The 11,587-nt window shown below is 36.3% G+C and overlaps 1 non-coding gene across 1 annotated transcript; it reads left to right on the top strand.

Annotated features, from left to right (window-relative positions):
• Positions 1 to 242: 242 nt before the first annotated feature.
• On the top strand, positions 243 to 348 carry LOC122044767. Its single transcript, XR_006129773.1, has one exon. It is a non-coding gene; the product is annotated as a small nucleolar RNA R71 (small nucleolar RNA).
• The last annotated feature ends 11,239 nt before the right edge of the window (positions 349 to 11,587 follow it).

The following is an 11,587-nucleotide window of genomic DNA, read 5'->3' as shown; positions in this document are numbered from 1 at the left end:
CAGACAAGAGAGTGACTGCATCTACGTCGAATTTCCCTGACGCTTTTATTGGGTTCCCTGAGAAAGAACCATCAGATCTTTCTGATGCCCACTAATGATGATTTTGTGCCGCATTCTCTATGATCTCTTCAGCTTCATCAAGGCTCTTGTTCATCAGTGCTCCTCCTGCTACAGAATCGAGGGATACCTTCGTGTGATAGTTGATCCCATTGTAGAAGGCGTGTAGAACCAGCCATTTCTCAAGGCCATGATGGGGGCACTGTCTCAGTATACTTTTGAATCTGTCCCAGGCTTCAAATAATGATTCCGAGTCTACCTGCTTGAAGCTTGCAATCAGATTCCTCATATGAGCTGTTTTGCATGGTGGATAGAATTTGTCCAAGAATTTCTGCTCACACTACTTCCAGGATGTTAATGTTGTTCGCTGGAAGTGAATTTAGCCACTGCTTGGCTCTGTCTTTTAGGGAGAATCCGAAGAGAAATAAGCTTACTGATTCTGGAGGGACTCCGTTCACTTTCATGGTACCGCAGATCTCATAGAAAAGCTCTAAGTGGTGGTTTGGATCATCATGCGGTCCTCCTCCAAATTGATTCTACTGAACCATGTGAATTACTGCAGGCTTGATTTCAAAATTGTTAGCTTCGATTGGCGGTCGAGTGATGCTAGATCGAACCCCTTGTGTGCTGCATGGCTGCGGTCATGGGAGGGCACGATCGAGGAGGGTTGCATGGTTGTTCCTTGCTTGGCTGCTGGTTGTGAGGCACGATCGTGCAGGGTTGTACGGTCGTGCTTTGATCCCTCTCTAGATTGGCCACACGGCTGTGCAAGGTTGCACGTCCTGCTCTCTGCTTTGTTCCGGTGCGTCGACAATCATCGTTTTCACTCCAAAAGTTGTCTTTGTCAACACAGAACCAAATAAAGAGCAAATATCTAAACAAAAGAGTATATATAATGAATACATGATAAAAGAGGTGAACATGCAAGGAATATATACGTATAAAGCAAGTGAATGTGAGTTAAAACATGCATAAATCATCATAATATTTACGCACATCACGGACCTACTGTTGGGGGCTGAGTGGGCCCTCACAGTAGAAAAAGATAAAAATCATGATCAGATTGTGCAACTCGAGAGGTTTCATAAACAAGTGTAAACTTTTGATTCACACCTTCAGTCGGCCAACACTCGAAAGCTTAGGGCCATAGAATACTTAGATATTGAGAACAAGGAGGCCCAGGCCCTGGCCAAGAAACTAGAAGAAGCAAAGGCTACACTCCTTTCTGAAAAGGTCAGCTGAGCGGCTAAATAAGTTGTCAAGGAACTTCAGCTCGAGGAGAAACAATAGGCTTTTAATACAAAGGACACTGAGCTGGAAGAGCTTAAGGCTAAGACGGAGGTGTCGAAGGCCGAGCTGGTTAGCTATAAGGAGGGGGAATATGATCGGCTGGAGTCCCTTAGAGTGGAGTATTTGTGCTCAAAGGACTTAAATCAAATGCTCTCCAATCGAACCACTAAGATGTTTGGCTACGGAGCAGAGGAGGCCATTAAACAGCTACGGGAAGGAGGCTATCTGATAGCCAACATCCCCAAAAACTTCATTCGGTGCTAGAAGATCATGGTTATGGAGATAATCCCAGATGATGCCTTTTCAGATTTTGCATAGTATTTCTTTTAAGAGTTTTTGTGGTGTTTGTAAAAATTTAACGACTTTTGGTGCTTAGTTGTATATATTTCTCTTTGTTTGAAGATCTTCAATATTTTTATCCCTTAGCATTTCACCCGTCCCTCCACTCGCATCTTCTAGCTTATTTGAGCAATATTTAAGTGAACATCCACTAGGGCAACTTCACAATTTGTAGGTTTGAAGAGCCCTTAACTTGCAACCAATTCTTCAGACTTATTCATGAGAGAATGCTCACTTATAACTCGTCCGAATAACATGAAGTCTGGGACTTAGTCATGAGAGCAAGCTCACTTATAACTCGACCGATGGGCCTAAGAGTTTATAACTTAGTCGTAAGAGCAAACTCACTTATAACTCAACCGAATGGATCGAGAGTCTGGGACTTAGTCATAAAATCAAGCTCACTTATAACTCGGCTAATCGACACGAGAGTCTAGGACTTAGTCATGAGAGAAAACACACTTATAACTCACCTGAACGGGCCAAGAGTCTGGGACTTGGTCGTGAGAGAAAGTTCATTTATAACTCAGCCGATCGGCATGAGAGTCTGGGACTTGATCGTGAGAGAAAACTCACTTATAACTCTGTCGATCAGCATGATAGTCTAGGACTTAGTCGTGAGAGTAAGCTCACTTATAATTCAGCTGATCGATATGAGAGTCTGGGACTTAGTCATGAGAGGAAGCTTACTTATAACTCGGTCGATCGGTATGAGAGTCTGGGACTTGATCATGAGAGAAAGCTCACTTATAACTCAACCGATTGTCACGAGAGTCTAGGACTTCTTCGTGAGAACAAGCTCACTTATATCTTCACCGATCGGCTTGAGAGTCTGGTACTTAGTCATGAGAGTAAGCTCACTTATAACTCGACTGAACAGCGCGAGAGTCTAAGATTTAGTTGTTAGAGCAAGCTCACTTATAACTCGGTCGAACAATGTGAGAGTTAGGGACTTGGGCATGAGAGCAAGCTCACTTCTAATTCGGCCGAACGACACGAGAGTTTGGGACTTAGTCGTGAGAGCAAACTCATTTATAACTTAGTCGAACGGCTCGAGAATTTTGGACTTGTCATTTTAACTTCAATTTGCCTACATTTATTGAATATAAATTTTCACAAGCTTCATCAATTCAATACAAACGTACTCTCAAGCCCGATAGGGTAGTAGATGATTCACACTCCATGGCTGATCTAAGTTCTTTCCTTCTGAGTCTTAGAGATAATAAGAGCCTAAACTAAGCTTTTACACCACCTTGTATGGTCCACCCCATTGTAGTTTCAACTTGCAGACATCACTGTTTGACTTTATCCTCTTCCAGACTAAATCGTCGACCTAGAAAAATCTTGGGATGCCCCTTCGATTATAACTTTACTTCATTCGCTGTTGATACTCCATTAGCTGAGCGGATGCTTTCTTTCTAACTTCATCTACAAGATCAAGCTCCATAAGGCATTGACCGAAATTATCCTCATCATATAGTCACCTCTGATCGGACTCTACTCCAACTTCTATCAGCACAACTGCTTCTCCCACATACACCAGATAGAAATGGGTTATACTTGTGACCTGTCGGGGTGTAGTACGATAAGCCCACAACACACTATGTAACTCATTGACCCAACTTCCTTCGATATGATCTACCTGGTTTTGGTTCCTCTGATAATTTCCCTGTTAGTGACCTCCATCTGGCCATTACTTTGGAGGTAAGCCATTGAAGTAAAGGCTTGTTGAATGCCATAACTTAAGCATCATTCTTGGATTTTCCACACTTAGAATTATTTTCCATTATCCGAGACAAGCATGTAAGGAATGCCGAACCAACACATGATATTTTGCCACTGAAATTTGATGACCATATACTCGGTTATCTTAGCTAGCGACTCGATTTCCACCCACTTGGAAAAATAATCCATGGTTATTAGAAGGAACTTTCTCTGGCTGGATGTCATTTGAAAGAGTCCTACAATATCCATTCCCTATTGGTTGAACAGACATGAGACAATCGAGGTCTTCAATAATTCAGAGGGTAGGTGTGGAATGTTTTGGTATTTTTGGCATGATAAACAAGTGGATACAAGCCAAGTCAAGTCTGCTTGCAGAGTGGTCCAAAAAAACCCAGCTAATAGAATCTTCTAAATGAGTGATCGACCGCCCGGATGGCTTCCACATGAACTTTGATGTACTTCTTGTAGAATATATTGTATATCGTCCAATCCGATGCATTTGAGTAAAGGACGAGAAAAGACTCTCTTGTATAAATGATCTCCCACCAATGTGAACCAATGGACTCTTTTCTTAATCATCTGCGCTTGCTCACGTTCGGCTGATAAAATTCCTTGTTGGAGATGTTAGTTTATGAAGAATATCCTAAGACAATCGACTTATGATTTTTACTATTTATTTGATAAATATAGATTCACTATTTGGGTGCACATTCTCTATGTGTATGATTAGATCTTAAACTCACATACTAAATGCCCACGATATGATTCATAGCATAAGAGAACTTGTGATTGGATCACAACTTGTGAATATCTATACATGTGCAATTATGAATGCATTAAAATATTTCCTAGTCGATGAATTGATGAGTTCGGACATCATCGATTTTGATAGACTAGCAGAGATTATACTCCTTGGTCTAACCAAGTAGCTGTTCTCACTAACTAAAGATATTGGGATGTCGATAGTTAAACGTTGATGCTAATTATAGTAACTAGTTCATTGGAGTGACCTGCTGTAAGACTTCATATGGTTCTCTTCATATATAGATATGCCAATGAAGCACTTACTGCAGCTCGAGTGCAAGTTTCCTTCGACTTAAGGTATACAAGTCACTTTGGTCATAGAGGCTTATACTTTGACATCTTAAATAAGCATCTCTTTGAAGATGTGGACCTGGAATGATTGGGTATAAGTCGAAATGTCCGAAAGTGTTTAGATAGCTCACAGAGGATTCACCGCTCCTTGCGAGGAGACGTATACCCTATGGTCACTCGTTAGGATTATTACTCAAAGTTTTTGGCCAAAACATCATATGTTAAGAGTACGAGACTCTTAGACATATGTCAGAGTAATTTGAATCTGCAGAATGAGGAAATATTACTTGGGTTAGGTGTAACGTAGTCAACATAGTGGGGACTAACACATAGACTATGTCCTGAACCAATTAGTGGGTATAAGACGAGTGAAAGGAACATGACACGACTTACTATAGCCGTTGAAGCATTTGGAAATGGTTCCGAGATCAACCTATGATTTTCTGATTAATTGGGGATCATAATGTACTAATAGGTGTCACTCATGATTATTTTATAATTAATGATTAATTATGGACGACCAACATAACCGAGAACCTATAAAGTTACACGCGCTATGAGTTTATCTAAGAGACATGAAATGAGTTTGAGAATTAGATTCTCAGATCAAGATAGATTTAGTCTAGTTGGATCAGACGAAGGGTAAATATGGAATTAGAATGATGCAATAGAAGCAAGGATGAGTCATGTCTTTTGAAGATAAGTGGGACTATTTTTGATTTAATTATAAACTAAATTGGCTTGGTTTAATTAAAAAGAGATTTTTGGTTTTGAACCAAGATGATTTAGTTTTGAACCAAATCGGATTTAGTCTTGAAATAAACTTAAAGTTATTGATATGAATTACGGGTTAAAGGATACAAGTTTGGATTTATCCAAATATATATATATATTGTGATATCCTGCGCGACGCGCACAGTACGCAACTATGCACGTCGCACAGGATATCATTTGCTTTTTTTTAAAAAAATTATTTTTTAAAAATTTGAATTTAAAAAATAATTAAAATATTTTTTAAAGATTTTATTTCTAGAGTTAATGTTTCCCAATTGGATTATAATTTGTAAGCTATTTTTTTAAAGATTTTATCTCTAGGGTTTAGACTTTCCAATTTGATTATAGTATTTAGTAAAAAAAATTAAAAATAAAATAAATTTAAGTATTTACGGAGTATTGTAATGTATTTAAGAGATATATTCATGGATTAGGTATTTATATATGGAAATATTGATTTTTTTTAAATTTAAAATCAGAATATTTTTAGGGTTTATGTTTCCCAATTGGGTTATAATTTAAGTTATTTTTTTTAAGATTTTATCTCTAAGGTTCAGGCTTCCCAATTAGCTTATTGTGTTTAGCAAAAGAAAAAATTAAAAATGAAATAAATTTAAGTATTTATAGAGTATTATAATGTGTTTAGGAGATATATTTATGTATTAGAGATTTATATAAAGAAATATTTATTTTTTTAATTCAAAATTTATAAAAATATTTTTTAAAAAAGTCTATTATGCTGCGCGCGCACAGTCACGCATTGTGCGATGCACAACATATCACAATTCATATAGAAACGAGAGATTCATGATCATGATTCATATAGAAACAAGAAACGTGTTCTAGCATAGACCCGCGTCAAGTTACCTAATAGTGGTATCAGAGCCTGATCATGATTTGACATTATCATAAAATTATTTTACCGTTCATAATTAGTATTATAATTAATTTTAAAAATTTTCTAGAATTATTAAGATTTTTTTATTTTTGGAAGTTTCCTAAATTATTAGGAAATTCTATTTTTAGAAAGTTTCTGAAATAATTTTAGAAAATTAAATTTAGAAATATTATGTTAATTTAAAATTTTTTATTTCTAAATTTTTTTGAAATTTTTAAAAATATTCTATTTTTGAAAAATTTCCTAATTTGTTAGGTAATACTAAATTTGAAAAGATTCTGAAATTTTTAAAAAATCCAGATTTAGATATTCTGAATTAAATTATAGAAATTATCTTTTCTTAAAATTTTAAATTTATTAAAATATTTCTTTTTTAGAAAATTTCCTAAATTGTTAGGAAATACAATAGATTTAGAAAATTATAAAAAATCCAGATTTGAATTATTCTATAATAAATCAAAAAATATTAATTATTTATTTCTTAAATTATTAGAAAATTAATTTAAAAAAATTGTTTCTAAAATAATTAAAGATTCTTGATTAATAGAAAGATTTTATATGAGATATGTTAATTAAATTTAGAAAATTGATTTTCCTAATTTATTAGATAAATATTTATTTATTAAAATCATATTTATAACATATTTTTATTTCTAAAATAAAATTATAATATATGTAAATTTATGCCATGTTCATGACATATTGTATGCTATGTAGTTGCATTAATTATGACATGATTATATTTTGTCATGCGTGTGATATGATTAAATCTTGTTGTATGTGTAATGTGTCATACTATGTCATGCATGTGATGTGTCATATCATCATTTATGTCATGCGTGTGATGTCATGTAGTTAGTAGATTTGCAATCCCTTACATCAAAATATTAAAACCTACAACTTCCGTTAATATGGTAAGAATCAGAGTTTAAGTTTTTGTTTGAGTTGTTGGCCAAAGTCAAGCTCAACCTGAAATTAAATATGTTCAAACCATAAAGATGCATTCTCATGATTAACGAGTTGGTTTTAACTTGAAGCATTGATTTGTTGTGCCGAAGCCATGATCAACGTGAATAAAGGTGAAGTTAGGTAACATGCATTTAATTTATACTTGTTAATGTGTTAACAACCTGATGTTTATGTGAATATCAATTAGTTTCTAGCATAATGTGATAGTTGCATATAAGCGATATGCAATTGGTAAACTTGTTACCTACTGCTATAGCTAATAATGGCTTGTTGGCCAAAGTCAAGATTATTCTTATCTATAGTGGATATCAACCCACTTAGAGATAACCTACCATCTCTCGAATTCATAGTAAGGGCTCTTGAATTCGATAGGTAAGTGGATTTTGTATTCATATGTAAATTGTTTACATTTATGAAATAAAATCATCTTTCTTAAACATGCTGTAACGACCCGCCTCCTACTGACTAGGCTGTGAGGCCGATCGCTACATTATGCTGTGCTAAATTACTATTGTAGAAATCTGGAATTGATTAAAATTTTACTAATCTGATTACTGTAAAATCTGAACTTAATATTCTAGGTGTACCTAGGAGTTGTACACATGCTAGGGAAGATAATCTATGCCTCTCGGATGTCCTGCTAGCTGTAATCAGGCATTTCAATCGATCCATGAATCGATTGGGCTGTCGGATCGATCCAGTGATCGATCAAGCTTGATACTGGCACGGAGAAAGACTCTGGATCGGTCGGCTGACCGATCCATAAGCGATATTGTTTCTGTATGCGGCTGGATCGGTCGGCAGACCGATCCAGTGGCTCACTGATCGATCGGCTGACCGATCAGTGAGCTTCGGTACTCACTGTTCGCATCTGGATCGGTCGGCTGACCGATCCATAACAGGCGCTAACTCTCTGTTCACGACTGGATCGGTCAGCTAACCGATCCAGTGGCACCACCCAACTCTGATCGATCTGTAGATCGATCTGGGTTTCTGATTTCGAACCAGAACCCCTGATTTCAGCACTAATTCATGCCTCAATCACATTACATGTTCTAAGATGGCTAGGAAACACTCTAACACTAACAAATAACATTCTAACATCATAACAGAAGTGTTCTAAGCATGATCAGGTGCATGGTTAACTAATTCATGGCAATTAACATACTGAAGTGCAAAATACTAAAACACTGAAAAGTTCAAATGTTTAAACAACTTGCTAGAGTTTCCTAAGATCTTCTTTCCAAGTTCCTGCCCACACACATCTTCGTAGCATTGTCCTCCAGCCTCCGCTAGTCCATCTTTCCTTTACCTTTATCTGCAGTATAAGGAAAAGAAAGTATCTATAAGCTTTCGCTTAGTAAGAAACCATCTACCTCACTAAAACATGCATTCGATGCAATATGTTTTTAAAACATGCTGTTTGAGAGTGCACTGATTAGACTGAAACATGACATGTTATCATACATAGAAATCAAAGCTAGTCATGGCATACTATCATCTAAACATGTGTAATAAAAGCTGAACATGAACACTAAAGCATGGCATACTAAGCTAACCATAACTATCATGTGTAACAATAAAGAAAACTGAGCTGAACATGAATTAAACTAGTCTGGAACTGAATTCAAACTCAACTAACATAACTGATCTTTGTGAGTTTTGAAAAACTATAATATAATAGATTAAAATACATAATCATACTGCTAATGGGCCCGACAACTGTACATGCTGTGCGCGCATCCTTAACTAGACCCGGGGTTGCAAATCCCGAATTTAGTAAGGTTTACTAGGTTATCTAAACCTAGGGACCGACTATGGGAGCCCAGCCCAATGGATATCTAATCCTGTATAGTGCCACTACTGAAAATAAAATACTGAATCATAGCTAGTTAATTTACCTTGCTTCTACTAGGTTATCTGAACCTAGAGGCGACTGTGGGTGCCCACCCATTGGACCGTAGTCCCATATATGCTGTGGCAAGGCTAACTAAACTATTTAAATGCTTCTATTGCATTTACTGAGCTATTAAAATGCCTAAGTTGCATTTTTCTATGCTAAATAATTTAATCGAACACTTAGTATGCGCTAACTCGCATCCTTTGTGTCGATAGTCTACATATTACTAAACTAAGACATGGAATTCACACGGAAGCTACTTATACTGCAGGTGAGGGGTTTCTTACCTCCTGTTTAGATTTTCTTACGATTCTAATCGCTGGATTTCCGGAGGAGACGATCCTTTTGACGATCTTCTCGCGTCTATGCGTTCCCCTCGCGAAGAAGAGCGTCCTCGTGCCGGAGTTGTCACCGGAAGATGACCTTGGGGCCCTAGGGAGGGAACCCTAGGATTGGCGCCGAGAGGAAGAAGAAGAGGGAGAGGTGCGGCGTGAGGTTAGGGTGAGGAGGAGAAATTGCCGAACCAATTAAAAATAAACCAAACCCCACTTAAATCTTCTATTTATATTAAGTGGGTAACTCGGCCCAACTTAAATATAAATATAATTGACTCCCCTTTCTTTCAGCACAGCCCTGCTGGGTTCAACTGGTTACTTAAGCGGTCTAAAGGCTTAGCGGACCCGAGAGGTCCCGGGTTCGATTCCCGCTTAAGCTATTTTACTTTTCTAATTATTTTTGCTACTTCCGCTACTCTAAAAATTCCGGAAAAATATTTAAAAATTCCAGAATAATTATAGAATATTTCTAATATAGTTTTGAGAATTTTCGGGCGTTACACATGCTCAATTGTGTATTTCTAGATTATTAGAGTTAGAATATTTTCTTTGAATTTGCACTCAACTATAGAAACAAACAAACTGACCGGGTTAACTCCAAAGGATGAATATTACCATTGTGGTAAGATGTCACATTGGAGAAGAAACAATAAGATTTATCTTGAGTCCATGAAGAAGAGAACACCCTATCTCCTATTTTCGAGATTGGATCTCACACTATTTCTTTAAACACTTAGGTATTAGATAGCGAATGTGTCTCACATATTTGTAATGACATAAGTGAGCTAAAGAATAGTAAAGGATTAGATAATCAATTAGATTCCTATACATGGCAAAAATCACCTTAGTCATATAAGTAAGAAACACATATTCGAATTACACTAGTATGTAATTTTTGGAATAATTTGAATTGGATTCATTTGATATGTGTGCTTCATGCTTAAAAGGCAAGATGACATAGTTACCTTTTATTTAAAAAGGGTGAACAAGAGTATGACATATTAAGTCTTATACATACCGATGTATGTGGACAAATGTCAACTCATGCACAGGAAGTTATAACTATTTCATGACCTTCATCGATGATTACTCATGACTAAGGTATATGTATTTAATGAAATACTGAGGATTTTGGAAAGTTCAAAAGGGTTCAGAAATAAAGTAGAGAAACAATTTGGAAAAAGTATTAAGATACTTTAATCCGATCGAGGCGGTGAAAAGCCAAGAGTTTTCAAGATTATCTAAGAGACAATGAAATATTATCTCAATGGACTCCGCCTTATATACCACATGTGACAGTATATTTGAAGGTGAAACTGAACCTTGATGGATATGGTTAGGTCAATAATAAATCATGCAAGTCTTCCCAAAGCCTTTTGAGGTTACATATTTGTGACAATTATTTACTTGCTAAACAAACTCACAACTAAGGCAGTCTCGACTAATCCATTTAAGATATGGATTAGTTAAACCCTCAGTTATCTTATTTGAAAATATGAGATTGTCCTTCTTATGAGAAGAGGACTATATCAGCGAAGCTAGATGCTAAGTCGGATAAGTGTCTATTAATTGGTTTACCCTAAGAAAACTACGGTTACCAATTCTATGATCCCTTGAAACAAAAGATGTTTATTTCAAGGCATATTATATTTCTAGAAAAAAGGATTTCTCTTATAAGAAAACAAGTGGGAGTGATGTTGAACTAAGAGTAGTTCAAGTGACTCCAATAAACACAAAAGAGATGCCTAAATAAGACCCACAGTTGATTACTCATTGGAATGAGGTAACAATTGAACTTGTTAATACACTGCCACTTTATAAATCCAGTAGGGCGCACCTAATTCCTGAGAAATATGGATTTCTCATAAGTGAATCGAGAGACCTGTCACTCATTATGGATGAGGAGCCTACTAGTCATAAAGATGTTCTAAAAAGTTTAGAAAGGGACTTGTGGTTGAGAACCATGAAATCAAAAAATGGATTCCATGTATAACCAAGTTTGGAACTTGGTGCATCCACCTAAAGGTATATAACCTATTGGGTGCACGTGAGTTTTTAAGATGAAAAACTAACATGAATGAGAGTTTGATTTCTCACAAAAAATACATACGAACCTTGCGTATATACAAAGGTTAGTGGGAGTGTAATCGTGTTCCAAGTATTATATGTTGTTGTCATATTACTTATAGGAAACTATGTGCCCAT

This window comes from Zingiber officinale, chromosome 2A, assembly GCF_018446385.1.
Source record: "Zingiber officinale cultivar Zhangliang chromosome 2A, Zo_v1.1, whole genome shotgun sequence".
NCBI lineage: Eukaryota > Viridiplantae > Streptophyta > Magnoliopsida > Zingiberales > Zingiberaceae > Zingiber > Zingiber officinale.
Note: the sequence above shows the minus strand (reverse complement) of the source record. Positions and strands in the feature narration are given on the sequence as shown.